This window comes from Lynx rufus, unplaced genomic scaffold (genome assembly GCF_022079265.1).
Source record: "Lynx rufus isolate CCGP_SWC_20201006 ecotype Redwood Valley unplaced genomic scaffold, mLynRuf1.p SCAF_14, whole genome shotgun sequence".
Classification (NCBI taxonomy): domain Eukaryota; kingdom Metazoa; phylum Chordata; class Mammalia; order Carnivora; family Felidae; genus Lynx; species Lynx rufus.
The window spans coordinates 60,768,202-60,787,813 of NW_025814828.1; positions in this window are offsets into that span (position 1 = coordinate 60,768,202).

The following is a 19,612-nucleotide window of genomic DNA, read 5'->3' on the forward strand; positions in this document are numbered from 1 at the left end:
CTCTGCTCAGAAAGCGGGAAGGCTGGAGGACAAAGGGAGGGTGAGCTGCGGAGCCCCCGGACGACAGAGCTCAGTTTGGCGGGGAACAAAGGCGCTCGCCAGCGCCATCTCCCCCGCCCATCCCCCAGCCAAAATCCCAAAGGGAACCGGCTCCGGCCAGGGAAATTGCTCGCTCCGCGCAACACCCAAGTCTGTGCTTCTGGGGAGCCAAACCTCCGGCAGCGATCTGACTCCCTCCGGCTGCCACAGGGCCCCTCCTGAAGTGGATCACCTAAGGAGAAGCGAGCTAAGCCTGCCTCCCCTGCCGCCGTGCACCTTGCCTTCCCACCCCAGCTAATACGCCAGATCCCCAGAATCACAAGCCTGGCAGTGTGCAAGTAGCCCAGACGGGCCACGCCACCCCACAGTGAATCCCGCCCCTAGGAGAGGGGAAGAGAAGGCACACACCAGTCTGACTGTGGCCCCAGCGGTGGGCTGGGGGCAGACATCAGGTCGGACTGCGGCCCCGCCCACCAACTCCAGTTATACACCACAGCACAGGGGAAGTGCCCTGCAGGCCCTCAACACACCAGGGACTATCCAAAATGACCAAGCGGAAGAATTCCCCTCAGAAGAATCTCCAGGAAATAACAACAGCTAATGAGCTGATCAAAAAGGATTTAAATAATATAACAGAAAGTGAATTTAGAATAATAGTCATAAAATTAATCGCTGGGCTGGAAAACAGCATACAGGACAGCAGAGAATCTCTTGCTACAGACATCAGGGGACTAATGAACAGTCACGAGGAGCTGAAAAACGCTTTAAAGGAAATGGAAAACAAAATGCAAACCACCACAGCTCGGATGGAAGAGGCAGAGGAGAGAATAGGTGAACTAGAAGATAAAGTTATGGAAAAAGAGGAAGCTGAGAAAAAGAGAGATAAAAAAATCCAGGAGTATGAGGGGAAAATTAGAGAACTAAGTGATACACTAAAAAGAAATAATATACGCATAATTGGTATCCCAGAGGAGGAAGAGAGAGGGAAAGGTGCTGAAGGGGTACTTGAAGAAATAATAGCTGAGAACTTCCCTGAACTGGGGAAGGAAAAAGGCATTGAAATCCAAGAGGCACAGAGAACTCCCTTCAGACGTAACTTGAATCGATCTTCTGCACGACATATCATAGTGAAACTGGCAAAATACAAGGATAAAGAGAAAATTCTGAAAGCAGCAAGGGGTAAACGTGCCCTCACATATAAAGGGAGACCTATAAGACTCGTGACTGATCTCTCTTTTGAAACTTGGCAGGCCAGAAAGAATTGGCACGAGATTTTCAGGGTGCTAGACAGCAAAAATATGCAGCCAAGAATCCTTTATCCAGCAAGTCTGTCATTTAGAATAGAAGGAGAGATAAAGGTCTTCCCAAACAAACAAAAACTGAAGGAATTTGTCACCACTAAACCAGCCCTAAAAGAGATCCTAAGGGGGACCCTGTGAGACAAAGTACCAGAGACATCACTACAAGCATAAAACATACAGACATCACAATGACTCTAAACCCGTATCTTTCTATAATAACACTGAATGTAAATGGATTAAATGCGCCAACCAAAAGACATAGGGTATCAGAATGGATAAAAAAACAAGACCCATCTATTTGCTGTCTACAAGAGACTCATTTTAGACCTGAGGACACCTTTAGATTCAGAGTGAGGGGATGGAGAACTATTTATCATGCTACTGGAAGCCAGAAGAAAGCTGGAGTAGCCATACTTATATCAGACAAACTAGACTTTAAATTAAAGGCTGTAACAAGAGATGAAGAAGGACATTATATAATAGTTACAGGGTCTATCCATCAGGAAGAGCTAACAATTATAAATGTCTATGCGCCGAATACCGGAGCCCCCAAATATATAAAACAATTACTCATAAACAGAAGCAAACTTATTGATAAGAATGTGGTAATTGCTGGGGACTTTAACACCCCACTTACAGAAATGGATAGATCATCTAGACACACGGTCAATAAAGAAACAAGGGCCCTGAATGAGACATTGGATCAGATGGACTTGACAGATATATTTAGAACTCTGCATCCCAAAGCAACAGAATATACTTTCTTCTCGAGTGCACATGGAACATTCTCCAAGATAGATCATATACTGGGTCACAAAACAGCCCTTCATAAGTTTACAAGAATTGAAATTATACCATGCATACTTTCAGACCACAATGCTATGAAGCTTGAAGTCAACCACAGGAAAAAGTCTGGAAAACCTCCAAAAGCATGGAGGTTAAAGAACACCCTACTCACGAATGAGTGGGTCAACCAGGCAATTAGAGAAGAAATCAAAAAATATATGGAAACAAACGAAAATGAAAATACAACAATCCAAACGCTTTGGGACGCAGCGAAGGCAGTCCTGAGAGGAAAATACATTGCAATCCAGGCCTATCTCAAGAAACAAGAAAAATCCCACATACAAAATCTAACAGCACACCTAAAGGAAATAGAACCAGAACAGCAAAGGCAGCCTAAACCCAGCAGAAGAAGAGAAATAATAAAGATCAGAGCAGAAATAAACAATATAGAATCTAAAAAAACTGTAGAGCAGATCAACGAAACCAAGAGTTGGTTTTTTGAAAAAATAAACAAAATTGACAAACCTCTAGCCAGGCTTCTCAAAAAGAAAAGGGAGATGACCCAAATAGATAAAATCATGAATGAAAATGGAATTATTACAACCAATCCCTCAGAGATACAAACAATTATCAGGGAATACTATGAAAAATTATATGCCAACAAATTGGACAACCTGGAAGAAATGGACACATTCCTGAACACCCACACTCTTCCAAAACTCAATCAGGAGGAAATAGAAAGCTTGAACAGACCCATAACCAGCGAAGAAATTGAATCGGTTATCAAAAATCTCCCAACAAATAAGAGTCCAGGACCAGATGGCTTCCCAGGGGAGTTCTACCAGACGTTTAAAGCAGAGATAATACCTATCCTTCTCAAGCTATTCCAAGAAATAGAAAGGGAAGGAAAACTTCCAGACTCATTCTATGAAGCCAGTATTACTTTCATTCCTAAACCGGACAGAGACCCAGTAAAAAAAGAGAACTACAGGCCAATATCCCTGATGAATATGGATGCCAAAATTCTCAATAAGATACTAGCAAATCGAATTCAACAGCATATAAAAAGAATTATTCACCATGATCAAGTGGGATTCATTCCTGGGATGCAGGGCTGGTTCAACATTCGCAAATCAATCAACGTGATACATCACATTAACAACAAAAAAGAGAAGAACCATATGATCCTGTCAATCGATGCAGAAAAGGCCTTTGACAAAATCCAGCACCCTTTCTTAATAAAAACCCTTGAGAAAGTCGGGATAGAAGGAACATACTTAAAGATCATAAAAGCCATTTATGAAAAGCCCACAGCTAACATCATCCTCAACGGGGAAAAACTGAGAGCTTTTTCCCTGAGATCAGGAACACGACAGGGATGCCCACTCTCACCGCTGTTGTTTAACATAGTGCTGGAAGTTCTAGCATCAGCAATCAGACAACAAAAGGAAATCAAAGGCATCAAAATTGGCAAAGATGAAGTCAAGCTTTCGCTTTTTGCAGATGACATGATATTATACATGGAAAATCCGATAGACTCCACCAAAAGTCTGCTAGAACTGATACATGAATTCAGCAAAGTTGCAGGATACAAAATCAATGTACAGAAATCAGTTGCATTCTTATACACTAACAATGAAGCAACAGAAAGACAAATAAAGAAACTGATCCCATTCACAATTGCACCAAAAAGCATAAAATACCTAGGAATAAATCTAACCAAAGATGTAAAGGATCTGTATGCTGAAAACTATAGAAAGCTTATGAAGGTAATTGAAGAAGATTTAAAGAAATGGAAAGACATTCCCTGCTCATGGATTGGAAGAATAAATATTGTCAAAATGTCAATACTACCCAAAGCTATCTACACATTCAATGCAATCCCAATCAAAATTGCACCAGCATTCTTCTCGAAACTAGAACAAGCAATCCTAAAATTCATATGGAACCACAAAAGGCCCCGAATAGCCAAAGGAATTTTGAAGAAGAAGACCAAAGCAGGAGGCATCACAATCCCAGACTTCAGCCTCTACTACAAAGCTGTCATCATCAAGACAGCATGGTATTGGCACAAAAACAGACACACAGACCAATGGAATAGAATAGAAACCCCAGAACTAGACCCACAAACATATGGCCAACTCATCTTTGACAAAGCAGGAAAGAACATCCAATGGAAAAAAGACAGCCTCTTTAACAAATGGTGCTGGGAGAACTGGACAGCAACATGCAGAAGGTTGAAACTAGACCACTTTCTCACACCATTTACAAAAATAAACTCAAAATGGATAAAGGACCTAAATGTGAGACAGGAAACCATCAGAACCTTAGAGGAGAAAGCAGGAAAAGACCTCTCTGACCTCAGCCGTAGCAATCTCTTACTCGACACATCCCCAAAGGCAAGGGAATTAAAAGCAAAAGTGAATTACTGGGACCTTATGAAGATCAAAAGCTTCTGCACAGCAAAGGAAACAACCAACAAAACTAAAAGGCAACCAACGGAATGGGAAAAGATATTTGCAAATGACATATCGGACAAAGGGCTAGTATCTAAAATCTATAAAGAGCTCACCAAACTCCACACCCGAAAAACAAATAACCCAGTGAAGAAATGGGCAGAAAACATGAATAGACACTTCTCTAAAGAAGACATCCAGATGGCCAACAGGCACATGAAAAGATGTTCAGCGTCGCTCCTTATCAGGGAAATACAAATCAAAACCACACTCAGGTATCACCTCACGCCAGTCAGAGTGGCCAAAATGAACAAATCAGGAGACTATAGATGCTGGAGAGGATGTGGAGAAACGGGAACCCTCTTGCACTGTTGGTGGGAATGCAAATTGGTGCAGCCGCTCTGGAAAGCAGTGTGGAGGTTCCTCAGAAAATTAAAAATAGACCTACCCTATGACCCAGCAATAGCACTGCTAGGAATCTACCCAAGGGATACAGGAGTACTGATGCATAGGGGCACTTGTACCCCAATGTTCATAGCAGCACTCTCAACAATAGCCAAATTATGGAAAGAGCCTAAATGTCCATCAACTGATGAATGGATAAAGAAATTGTGGTTTATATACACAATGGAATACTACGTGGCAATGAGAAAAAATGAAATATGGCCTTTTGTAGCAACGTGGATGGAACTGGAGAGTGTGATGCTAAGTGAAATAAGCCATACAGAGAAAGACAGATACCATATGGTTTCACTCTTATGTGGATCCTGAGAAACTTAACAGGAACCCATGGGGGAGGGGAAGGAAAAAAAAAAAAAAAAGGACGTTAGAGTGGGAGAGAGCCAAAGCATAAGAGACTGTTAAAAACTGAGAACAAACTGAGGGTTGATGGGGGGTGGGAGGGAGGGGCGGGTGGGTGATGGGTATTGAGGAGGGCACCTTTTGGGATGAGCACTGGGTGTTGTATGGAAACCAATTTGTCAATAAACTTCATATAAAAAAAAAAAAAGATATAGCTTTAATTTTAAACTGGAAAATTAGTAAACACTAAATAAATTTAACCACAGCATATGTTCTAAAAAAAAAAAAAAAAAAAAAAAAAAAAAAAAAAAGAAAAATAATTGCACAGAATTCCTGTAATTGGATGGCTTTAAAAGTTACCACAGTTTCAATTACTCAAGGATTGTGATGGAATTTCACCTTGTGAAAATGCAGGAAGTTAACGAAGTTACTTATTTCTTTTAAATGGTGGCTAGCATGAATAAAAGTATTGCTATGTTATTTAAATCTAATTTAAAAACATAATTTACATGAAGAATATTGCTCTACTTCTTAATCAGAGTCACTCTGGTGGAACTGCTTTAATAAAAGTTCCTTTTTTAATATATAATTTAGCTTTCCTATTAGAAAATGAATTCTTCAATCTCCAAATTACAAACTGCCTCACACTTTTAATTTTTTTCTCTGATATTGAAGGTTGCATGAGATGGAGTGAAAAGGATGCCACCCGATAACCTCATTGCTTTTAGTTTGCATTTCTCTCTTGCACAATTGTCAAACTTGTATCATGCTCATCCCTGATTCAAAACCATTACTATACAGCGAGACAGTGCCAAAAGAGGTGGAACTGAACATGTTCTAGGCTGCTACCCTTCCCATGGCTTCCCATTCATCAGAGGGCACCCAGCCTACCTCAGCTTCTTCCTACAAATGAAATTCCTTTCTCATCAGCAAGGAGAAGCCAAGCAGAATCAACAAGATATGCAACTTCAGGGAAAAGAAAGAAGATATGCAAACTAAACAGTCTTCATAGGTGTCATTGAATCACATCAATTGTTGATACTAATCCCTGACAGGATGAAATTGCATGCATTACCAGAATCAAAAATTACAATTCTACAAATCATTTTAGATCATAGGATCAAATGGCTGAAGGGTACCACAGAGACCATTTTGTCTTCCTTTTTAATTTTGTCATTGAGGAAACTGAGACTCAGGAAAGAAAAGTGACTTGTCCAAATTCACATGTCCCATAATTGTCTCACCCAGAGCCAGAATCCAGTTCACTTAATTTCCATCCCAGTACGTTTTCCACATCACCAATCTGGTTACAATAAAGCAGAGTGCTTCAGTGTAAACATTTCATCAGTGCATTCATCCTTAACCCCTTTTCAGTTCCTCAAAAATATCATTTACCTGTTACTTTTCAATGCATATTTACATTTGAATGTATTTTATAATATAAAACTTTTTCCCTGAATCTTTTATTATTTTTTTTCTATTAGCTACTACCAACCTAAGTTTTGCCAGCCTTACAGCTCCTATGTTCCCACATGTTACAGTCACCTTATCCATATGAGGCTAAATTGTTTGAATACCCCACAGGACTGACAGAACTCATAAAATTCAATGACTAGTGTCAAAATTCATAGTGAACTCTCCGTGGATATTCTTAAAAGAAACAAAAGATGACACAGCAATTCCGTTAATTAAAAATACACTTGTAATGAGTTTGAAAGAAAAATAAGCATTTTTAGACATGAGAATGGTAAAATATAGATGCTATAGGACTGTATGCAAAATTATTTACTCCATTAAATACGACATCTTAACTCCAGATAATGGATAAGGATACTTTTTAAAATGTAAGGAAACTGGACATTAATTGATAAATTCTGCCTCACCAAAGTAGGGCACTGCTTAGAGGATTCTATGCACCATCTTGATTTTACATATTGTGTTAATGAGTATATAAAAGGCCCATTTAAATTTTCATTTAGGTGTTTTATTTAGGATGAAAATTAGATTGTGTGTGATAAACTGCCATTGAATTATACTTACACATAAATCATCAAGATATAAAATTTTAAATACTCTTATCAGATAATGTAAGCTGAATAGTAAAAATAATGATACAATGAGAATTATCAGTTGCCCTGAATTATGCATTAAATATATCAAAACTAAATTACCATATAACATTAAGATGATTACATTTCCACTTTTTCTGCTTATTTCCTATTCCCTATCTCTATCTATAATATTTACTTTTTAAGGTGTCTGCCTATCCCATGACTCCATTTCCTATAATCTCACAATAAGGGTGGGTGCCAGCTGGTATATGTGTACCATGTACCTGATACCACAACTACCTCTGAGTCCAAGATGACTGGATATGTAGAAATATTTGATGTAAGCTGGGCTGATTTTTCTTATGGACCCTCCCCTAATCCATAGCTGATCAATGAGAGTGAACATTTACCTCAAGGTGTGCCAAACAGGCTTTCACCTAGTATTTTGGGCTTGTAATGAAGGGATGTGGCTAAGCCTCAGCTGTTTGGGTAAATGGAGAACATAGAAAATCAGAAACTGCAAGGAGGCTATGTTTTTGTAGTTATCCATGAGGCCAAAACTGTTCTTTCTACTTGGGTTTCCTCGAGATACTGTGTTTCTCACAATAAATTTCCCTTTTTCACTTACACTAGTCTTAGGGTACCTCTGTTACTTATAACTACATACATTATAGATAAGACCTTTTTTTCTCTTTTTCTTTTTCTTCTTCTCTTTTTCTTACAAATATGCAAACACACATATACACACACTTACACATTCACACATGTACATATCAATTTAAATTATAAATAAAGAATTTTAGAATTCCATATGTTGAGCGACTTTGTGTCCCTATCCTTTGCCACATTATACCTTTATTCTTTGCATCAGCTAGAATGTCTCTTAGGGATCTATAAATATAACAGTGAGTATTGGGGATCACCTGCCCCCAAAGGATTGAAATATATTATCCAACTTCCCCTCTCTTCACTAGCTTCTCACTTAATAAAGAATTATACTTCCTGATTTAGTCTTGCTCATAAATTTAATAAAAAATATATGTATTTATTGAAATTAATAGCATCCAGTTCCAATTTAAAGATCAAATAGATACCTTGAACCTATATCTTCTTCGTTATTATAAGCAGCAATGTTGCTGTCCATCTTTAGGCTAATATGTAAACAAAACATCCTTATTCAGCTATATAATTACAAAGATGGAAGTAATATGCTGTGTTACAATCTGCATGACATGGAGACTTGCTGGGTTGGCTTATTTGTTTTTTATTACTGCAGCAATTGATTTGTAAATGATCAAATCAATATATTGTTCAATCAGCAAGAGTGGCTGAAATATAGGGCCAACTATGTTGTCATCCATGAGTATTGTTGTTGGTTTTTCCAGTGTTGTAGATTTAACTTCTGTATTTCCTCATATATAATTTGAAGATATTTAACATAATATTATCTCAGAACACAATTAACTTAAAATATGGGGAAAATCCAAGGCTTTCCCCCCCAAAAAGCTAAATAGTATCCATTTTGACTTTAAAAGTATAGAGGCTATAAAAGAGAAGGGTCAGTCAATTCATAGGGGACAAAAGGACTAAAAAACCTCAGTCAGTATCACTATCTACTTTCATATTTGATTTGGCATCAAGTAGTTACTGAGTTACTGTGAATAATCTACAGATGTATTTATTTATTTATTTATTTATTTATTTAATATATGAAATTTATTGTCAAATTGGTTTCCATACAACACCCAGTGCTCATCCCAAAAGATGCCCTCTTCAATACCCATCACCCACCCTCCCCTCCCTCCCACCCCCCATCAACCCTCAGTTTGTTCTCAGTTTTTAAGAGTTTCTTATGCTATGGCTCTCTCCCTCTCTAACCTCTTTTTTTTTTCCTTCCCCTCCCCCATGGATTTCTGTTAAGTTTCTCAGGATCCACGTAAGAGTGAAAACATATGGTATCTGTCTTTCTCTGTATGGCTTATTTCACTTAGCATCACCCTCTCCAGTTCCATCCATGTTACTACAAAGGGCCATATTTCATTCTTTCTCATTGCCACGTAGTATTCCATTGTGTATATAAACCACAATTTCTTTATCCATTCATCAGTTGGACATTTTAGGCTCTTTCCACAATTTGGCTATTATTGAGAGTGTTGCTATAAACATTGGGGTACAAGTGCCCCTATGCATCAGTACTCCTGTATCCCTTGGGTAAATTGCTAGCAGTGCTATTGTTGGGTCATAGGGTAGGTCTATTTTTAATTTTTTGAGGAACCTCCACACTGTTTTCCAGAATGGCTGCACCAGTTTGCATTCCCACCGACAGTGCAAGAAGGTTCCCATTTGTCCACATCCTCGCCAGCATCTATAGTCTCCTGATTTGTTCATTTTGGCCACTCTGACTGGCATGAGGTGATATCTGAGTGTGGTTTTGATTTGTATTTCCCTGATGAGGAGCGATGTTGAGCATCTTTTCATGGGCCTGTTGGCCATCTGGATGTCTTCTTTAGAGAAGTGTCTATTCATGTTTTTGCCCATTTCTTCACTGGATTATTTGTTTTTCAGGTATGGAGTTTTGTGAGCTCTTTATAGATTTTGGATACTAGCCCTTTGTCCAATATGTCATTTGCAAATACCTTTTCCCATTCCGTTGTTTGCCTTTAAGTTTTGTTGATTTTTTCCTTTGCTCTACAGATGTATATTGTAAGCTGGCTATGTGGGAAACTCTGTGTTGGGCTATGTGACAGATGCTAAATGTAAAAGATGTAGTTAGTACTTGTCCAAAAGGAGTTTAGAATTAGCAAAACTCTAGAAAGACATATTCAAATTAAACAATGTGAGGAAAATTTGCTAAGTGGCAAACTATCTGCCGAGATGTTTGGTATAACATAAATCCTAAAAGGGAAAAGATCATTATAGGCTCAAACAAGCAGGAAAAACTTCTAGGTGAGGTATAACTTGAGTCCACCCATTCATTCAACAAATCATTACTGTGCCAAGTATTGTGTTTAACTCTGGGATTGAACTTGAAAGAACAAATAATAATTGTACTGGCAGAAGGGAAAATGAATAGCATTCCTAAGAGTAAACAGTAGAAACAAAGGTACAAAGGGAAATACAAATTATAACTTAGGAACATTGAATAGATTCACTTGTTTCTTAAAGGAAATCATGAGATATATTTTTAAAAAGTTGTTTAAGGCTAGATATAGAAGATCTTGGAAGCTAGGTGTAGGAGTTTGAACTCCAACTTTAAAGGAAATGAGAAGTCACTTGAATGGCAATGATAAGCAAAATTGTGAGTAAAAAAGACATATAGTAGTCCCCCCTGTCCATAGTTTTGCATCCTGCAGTGTCAGTTACCTGCAGTCCACTGCAGTCCAGAAGCAGAGGATTCCCTTTCTGACATATCATATTACCAGGTCACTAGTAACCTAACACTAAATCACAATGCCTATGTCATTTAGCTCACTTCATCTCATAACATAGGCATTTTATCATCTCACATCATCATAAGAAGGGTGACTACCCTATAATGAGATATTTTGAGAGGGAGACCACATTCACATAACTTTTATTACAGTATATTGTTATAATTACTCTATTTGGTTATTATTTTTAATTTGGACAAGTTAAATAATAATAACAATAATGTATTTTCCCAGCCAGGAAAATGTGTCTTTTCTAATAAGCTTAGACTCTCAAGATGTTGGAAAACCAAAAGAAAATGTGGCAATAAACTCAATAAACAGTAGGAACTAGACTGAAACACTTAATAACATTTTTTCTATCCTTTCTCTATCTAGTCTACATGACCCTGTTTCCGAGAAAACTCTTAGGGCATCACTATAGAAAAACACTTAACTCTCTTAGCCTGTAATGTGGGATAAGAAAAAAAAATAAACAAACACTGAGTTGCCTTAAAGTGACTAGAATAAAATTTACTCTACTTTTAGTAAACATTTTAGAGTGTTTACTCTGCAAGGTACTAACTCTGTATTGAAAGGAAGGAGGATAGAGGCATACAAACATGACAAAGGCACAGCCTCTGCTCTCAGAGGAGCTTGTGATAAGGTAGAGATGATCATCTATACATAAGACAAAGTACATAGGATTAGAAGAGAGGTAAAGGCAGTTCTGAAAGTTGTGAATCATAATCCCTGTAACGTGTGGAAAGATCACTTATAAACCCTGTTCCCGTGACAAGTTCCAGTCAGTACCAGTTGGCAAGCCATGTAAAATTGTAATCATCTTATCAGTTTAAAAAAATTATTTAGAGGCTGTACTCTGCATTTTAAACACAGCATTTATTTCTTTTTTATTTATTTATTTATTTTTAATTTTTTTCAACGTTTATTTATTTTTGGGACAGAGAGAGACAGAGCATGAACGGGGGAGGGGCAGAGAGAGAGGGAGACACAGAATCGGAAACAGGCTCCAGGCTCCGAGCCGTCAGCCCAGAGCCCGACGCGGGGCTCGAACTCACGGACCGCGAGATCGTGACCTGGCTGAAGTCGGACGCTTAACCGACTGCGCCACTCAGGCGCCCCCACAGCATTTATTTCTAAATCAACTACAGCTTGAAGAAAAATGTAAATGAAGCATTTATTTTAAAACAATTTTGCATGCTGTCATGATTCAAAGCATCAGACATAGTCTTGAAAGTGAAAAAAAAACTTCTTAACTCACATTTTACAACTCTAATATTTTAAGCAAAAAGTTGGATAAATGTAAGAAAGAAAGAAAATTCAGTAACGTTTTGGCGGGAACATTTGGCACTCTTCCATGACTTGCCTGCTGCAAGAGCCAGAATTTGATTCAGGAGGAACTAAAAACTTCTCCATGCTGCTCTGGTGGCCCAGAGATTCTGGCTTTGGACAGCACCATCTGGACTAGTGTGAACAACAAAGTGAAACCTTCCTCGTGCATTTGCCTGGCTGGGCAAATCAACTTGAGAGCAAGGGTACAGGCTGCATCTTGGGCTCTATCAGCTTTCTTCTTTCTGGTGTGGATAGCTCCAAAGCGCAACAGCTATCAGGAAGAGAATAAGGCAGCTTTTCCTTTTACCATATATTGTAGTCCAATTACAAGTTACTATTCATCCAGGTTTTGGGCAACTATAGTTACTCAGCTTCCTGTATCATCTTCTCTGTCAATCAATGGTTTTCTTTGCATATAAATCCTAACAAGTGTTTTCTTCATCAATCCCTCATTAGAGGTTTCTCTTGACTGTTTTGTAAATAAGAGTAAATGTGGCTAGTGAGCCTGAGCTAAGTTCCACAGACTGTATTGTATCCCAAATCTTATTTATCATTTCAGTCTGTCAGTTATTTTAGTCATGCCTGCTTTTCTGTTTCACCACCCTTGGCAAAATTTAAAGTTCTGAGATCACTCACTGCAATAGATTTTGAAGAGGTTCTAAACCTATATAGTAATCTATGTCTTCATGTCTCCAGGAAAATCTAAAGGCCATTTCTATTGCCACTGTTGTTTTGTCTTGTTTTGTTTTATTTGGACTGAAGTGTTTCCACCTAAAATCAAGCTGAGAGAGAAACACATACTATTGATAGTGTTGCCTGCCCAGCGCAATGGATATCTGCTGATGCTGTTTCCTTATACAATAAAATAACATGTTCTGTTTTTTACCCTTCAACTTAATAGGTAAATACAGATCTATTTTAGATAAAGCAAAGGTTGTGTTGACGATCAGAAGTGACATCATCAGGCAACCTGCCAACTTGAATCAATTTCCCAAACACCTGTGCAAATTTCTTATATTTTGATATTTCAAATGTGGACTAGTTCAGCTAGTTTCCAGGTCTTCCAAAATGATCTATTCATAAGTATTTTCAAGTCTTCAAATTGTCAGCATTTAGAACAGATAAAGTTCTAAGAGGATTTCTGCCTTCAGCTTATAAGCCTGGATTGTCAAAAGCAAAATAAAAAGGCTGCCAGTTGGTTTTTTAGGTGAACAGACTTTCCAAAAAGTTGACCTTTTATTTTTAACCTTATTCATTTTTTTATTCTACACTGGGCAACAATTCTCTAGTCAGTACACATATGGCTTTAGTAAATAACCATGAAAATTTGGGAATAATGCCACTTTATAGTAATGAAGTTCATAGGAATCAATATACAGACAAAAGTAACCCACTCTGAGTACAGGTTTGTAGATAGGTTACATATATGGAAATGTCCAAGACTAAATAAGGTCACTAGTCCAAGAGGTGCTCTCAAGGTTAGAATAGAAATGAAAGCAGCTATAATATAATCAATTGTGCTGCAATTTCTCTGAAGAATGTGCCTACAGTATATGGTAGTTTTCTGTGTGGAGTCAATAATAAGCAGAATTGGATAGAAAGAAATTGCTTATTTTAACTAACTCTGTCCAGGAAAACAGGGAATATATATTGCAATAATGATACTGATAATTACGGAATAGTAAACATTATCATTTATTGATGTCTAAATGACTTAATATATGTGAAGCACGTAGAACAGTGCCCAGCACAAGTATTTATTGTCAGCTATAATTATCTTAATGTTGTAATAGTATAATAAAGCACTCTACTAAGCAATGTACAAATTTAAACCAAATCTAGAGCTAGTCCACAATCCCACCACTGTCCTATAAACCTTCTACTCTACCCCTGCCACAAACACAAATACCTCTAAAAACTGTTCTTTCCACCATTCTTTCCACCATTTAATTGCACAAGCCAGGACTAGGCACAGTTTTGGATACTGCCATCTTCATTCTTCAAATCTCATCCTTCAAAAATGTTTATTAATTTCATTTCACTTTGTTAATATATTTGGTACTTATTAACTTCTCTGTACCTCCAGTGACACCATACTGGTCTAAGCCAGTATTTTCTCTTCCTAGACTACTGCAGATAGCCTCTTAACTGTCTCCTTGTGTACCCCATTTCCCCTGCTTAGGCAGATTTTCCATAGAACAGCTAGGGTGATCTCTTCAAAACCCAAATCTGATCACTATTATTTTTTTCAATGGCTTTCTATTGTTCTTACCCTACTACTAACAAAACTGTCAACTAGACTTGTAAAGCCCTGCTTAGTGTGTCCTCTGCCTACCTTGCCAAATCCATATTACATCACTACAGTCTTGCTCCTATGCTTAGCTACACTGGCTTTCTTCCCCTTCAGAAAAAAAAATGTATTTTAAATGAGGACTTGATCTAAAAAGTCAAGGATGTCATCCCAGAGAAAATGAGGTTTGGACTGAGAAGCTTGATCATAGGTCAGTGTTAAACTGATGGCAAATCTTGATGTGTGGCGGGAGGGTGGGGGGTTGGGGTGGGATGAGTGAATGAGAAGTAATTTGGGAAAGAAGAAGAGATCATCCCACGAAAAGGGAACAAGTGGTCTGAGCAAAGTCCCAGAGAAGAAATAAACTTCATATGTTCTAGAAAAGAAAGAGGGTGATATAAGTGAAATGAGCAAGCAGGAAAATAATACAAGTTGAGACCAATACAGGGAGATGAGGGTTAAGGTACATTGAGGCTATAGACCACAATAAGGAATTTGAAAGTGATAATAAATAAATGATTGAAATTATTAGACCTTTATTTTTGTAAACTACAATTTGATTCTTACTTCAAATTTCAAAAAATGAGTTTCACCCTTGTTTTGGGCAAATATAAGTTTGTGTTTTTCACTAAGTCATCAGTGAAGTCTATTGGACCTGGCTTGGCAGCTGGTAGCCAAGGAGATGCCAGGGTGCAGAGAAAGGAATATGTTATTGATGGGACCTCAGGTGCACTGGCACAACTGCAAAAGACAAGAATTTTGTACGCATTGTCTGCCACAAGCCAACTCTCCTTTTGGAATCCAATAGCTATTACCTAACAGTTGAGAGAACAGAACCAACAGTTTGCCAAGATTAACCAGTTGAAAAATGCACCTTTAAATTGCTTTTGAAAAATAAAGTCAGTTGGGGAGCAACTTGGGAACAAAGAGAAATAAATTACACATTTGCCATTCCACAATGATATAATTAAACATATGCATGGGGGCTGAAGATTAGCAACTGTAGAACAGAAAAAAGAAAACACCTTCCAAAGCTTCAAATAAAGATAAATGGACTTAAGAGCATTCTGATTTGTTGATTTTCAAGGAATCTCAGGGAAGGAAACAGGACAAAGGAAAATATTTCTTTACAAGATTGCCTGAAAAGAATCCCAGCATTTTCCAAAAATAACTTTTTCCAACAAAAGCCTGATAGAATTTCAAACTACCCATATATGTAATCATCAAGAAAGACAATTATGTATTCCATATTTTAAAATTTGAGGAATCAAGACACTGTATTGTTATGTAGCATTATGAAAGTCACTCTTAAAAAAACATGACATGGAACTGAGGTTTCTCCATATCTTGTCTACTCTTAGGTTACCATAATCATGGGAAATTCCTTGAGAGCAGGGGTCCTATCTTTTGCCATTAGAGCCATAGAACTTGTCATATAGTATCTGCTCAATAAATATTTGTTAAATGAGTGAGCAAACCACTCTTTGCCAGGCCCAGAAGTGCCATTTTCTCTTCATTCATTGTCTGGAGTTTCTTCCCAGTACAAATAGAGAGCAATATAGAACTTGCTAACATCAGTGTCTTGGAAACTGAATATATACTAATATGGTGAATTGTATTGTCCCAGTTAAGCTTTAGAAAATAAGTGTCTTTTTAGACATTTGTTTGCATAAAACCCTTGGATTTTGTTAATGTTAGTTTTTTTTCTTATTTTACTTAATATGAAATTTATTGTCAAATTGGTTTCCATACAACACCCAGTGCTCATCCCAACAGGTGCCTACCTCAGTGCCCATCACCCGCTTTCCCGACCCCCCCCATCAACCTTCAGTTTATTCTCAGTGATTTTTATTTTATTTATTTTATTTTTTAAAATTTACATCCAAATTAGTTAGCAACAATGATTTCAGGAGTAGATTCCTTAGTGCCACTTACCCATTTAGCCCATCCCCCCCACAACCCTTGCAGTAACCCTCAGTTTATTCTCCATATTTATGAGTCTCTTCTGTTTTGTCCTCCTCCCTGTTTTTATATTATTTTGTTTCCCTTCCCTTATGTTCATCTGTTTTGTCTCTTAAAGTCCTCGTATGAGTGAAGTCATATGATTTTTGTTTCTCTGACCAATTTCACTTAGCATAATACCCTCCAGTTCCATCCATGTAGTTGCAAATGGCAAGTTTGCATTCTTTTTGATTGCCGAGTAATACTCCTATATATATATATATATATATATATATATATATACACACATATAGATACCACATTTTCTTTATCCATTCATCTATCGATGGACATTTGGGCTCTTTCCATACTTTGGCTATTGTTGATAGTGCTGCTATAAACATGGGGTGCATGTGTCCCTGGGAAACACCACAACTGTACCCCGTGGATAAAGAGCTAATAGTGCAATTGCTGGGTCACAGGGTAGTTCTGTTTTTAGTTTTTTGAGGAACCTCCATACTGTTTTCCAGAGTGGCTGCACCAGCTTGCATTGCCATTAACAATGCAAAAGAGATCCTCTTTCTCCACATCCTGGCCAACATCTGTTCTTGCCTGAATTGTTAATGTTAGCCATTCTGACAGGTGTAAGGTGATATCTCATTGTGGTTTTGATTTGTACTTCCCTGATGATGAGTGATGTTGAGCATTTTTTCATGTGTTGGCTGGCCATCTGGATGTATTCTTTGGAGAAGTGTCTATTCATGTCTTTTACCATTTCTTCACTGGATTATTTGTTTTTTGGCTTGAGTTTGGTAAGTTCTTTATAGATTTTGGATACTAACTCTTTATCTGATATGTCATTTGCAAATATCTTCTCCCATTTTTATCAGTTGCCTTTTAGTTTTGCTGATTGTTGCCTCTGCTGTGCAGAACCTTTTTATTTTGATGAGGTCCCAGTAGTTCATTTTTGCTTTTGTTTCCCTTGCCTCTGGAGATGTGTTGAGTAAGATTTTGCTGCGGCCAAGATCAAAGAGGTTTTTGCCTGCTTTCTCCTCGAGGATGTTGATGGCATCCTGTCTTACATTGAGGTCTTTCATCCATTTTGAGTTTATTTTTGTGGATGGTGTAGGAAAGTGGTCCAGGTTCATTCTGTGGCATGTCGCTGTCCAGTTTTTCCAGCACCACTTGCTGAAGAGACTGTCTTTATTCCATTGGATATTCTTTCCTAATTTGTCAAAGATTAGTTGGCCATGCGTTTGTGGGTCCATTTCTGCGTTCTCTATTCTATTCCACTGATCTGAGTGTCTGTTCTTGTGCCAATACCATACTGTTTTGATGATTACAGCTTTGTAGTATAGCTTGAAGTCTGGGATTGTGATGCCTCCTGCTTTGGTTTTCTTTTTCAAGATTGCTTTGTCTATTTGGCATCTTTTTTGGTTCCATACAAATTTTAGGATTATTGGTTCTAGCTCTGTGAAGAATGCTGATGTTACATTGATAGGGATTGTGTTGAATATGTAGAATGCTTTGGGTAGTATCAACATTTTAACAATATTTGCTCTTCCTATCCAGGAGCATGGAATCTTTTTCCATTTCTTTGTGTCTTCTTCAGTTTCTTTCATAAGCTTTCTATAGTTTTCAGCATATAGATTATTCACCTCTTTAGATAGATTATTCCTAGGTATTATATGGATTTTTGTGCAACTGTAAATAGGTTCGATTCCTTGATTTCTCTTTCTGTTGCTTCATTGTTGGTATATAGGAATGCAACCGATTTCTGGGCGTTGATTTTATATCCTACAACTTTCCTGAATTCGTGAATCAATTGTAGCAGGTTTTTGGAGGAATCTTTTGGGTTTTCCATATGGAGTATCATGTCATCTGTGAAGACTGAAAGTTTGACCTCCTCTTGCTGATTTGGATGCCTTTTATTTCTTTGTGTTGTCTGATTGCAGAGGCTAAGGCTTCCAATACTATGTTGAATAACAGTGGCCATAGTGGACATCCATGTCTTGTTCCTGACCTTAGGGGGAAAGATCTTAGTTTTTCCCCATTGAGAATGGTATTAGCATTGGGTCGTTCATATAGGGCTTTTATTATCTCGAGGTATGCTCCTTCTATCCCTACTTACCTGTCGGTTTTTATCAAGAAAGGATGCTGTATTTTCTGAAATGCTTTCTCTGCATCTGTTGAGAGGATCATATGGTTCTTGTACTTTCTTTTATTGATGTGATGAATCACGTTAATTGTTTTGTGGATATTGAACCAGCCCTGCATCCCAGGTATAAATCCCACTTGGTCGTGGTGAATAATTTTTTTAATGTGTTGTTGTAGCCGGTTGGCTAATATCTTGTTGAGGAGTTTTGCATCCATGTTCATCCGGGAAATTGGTCTATAGTTCTCTTTTTTAGTGGGGTCTCTGTCTGGTTTTGGAATCCAGGTAATGCTGGCTTCACAGAAAGAGTATGGAAGTTTTCTTTCCATTTCTATTTTTTGAAACAGCTTCAAGAGAATAGGTGTTAACTCTTATTTAAATGTTTGGTAAAATTCCCCTGGAAAGCCATCTGGCCCTGGACTCTTGTTTTTTGGCAGATTTTTTATTACTAATTCAATTCCATTATAGTTATGGGTCTGTCAAGTTTTCTATTTCTTCCTATTTCAGTGTTGGTAGTGTATATGTTTCTAGGAATTTGTTCATTTCTTCCAGTTTGCCCATTTTACTGGCATATAATTGCTCATAAAATTCTTTTATTATTGTTTTTATTTCTGCTGTGTTGGTTGTGATCTCTCCTCTTTCATTATTGATTTTATTTGGGTCCTTTCCTTTTTCTTTTTGATCAAACTGGCTAGTGGTTTATCAATTTTGTTAATTTTTTCAAAGAACCAGCTTCTGGTTTCATTGATGTGTTCTGTTTGTTTTTTTTTTTTTTTTTTTTGGTTTTAATTGTATTAATTTCTTCTCTAATCTTTATTATTTCCAGTCTTCTGCTGGTTTTAGGTTTTATTTGCTGTTCTTTTTCCAGCTCTTTAAGGCCTAAGATTAGGTTGTGTATCTGAGATCTTTCTTCCTTTTTTAGGAAGGCCTGGATTGCTATATCTTTTCCTCTTATGACCACCTTTGCTGCGTCCCAGAGGTTTTGGGTAGTGGTGCTACCATTTTCATTGACTTCCATATACTTTTTAATTT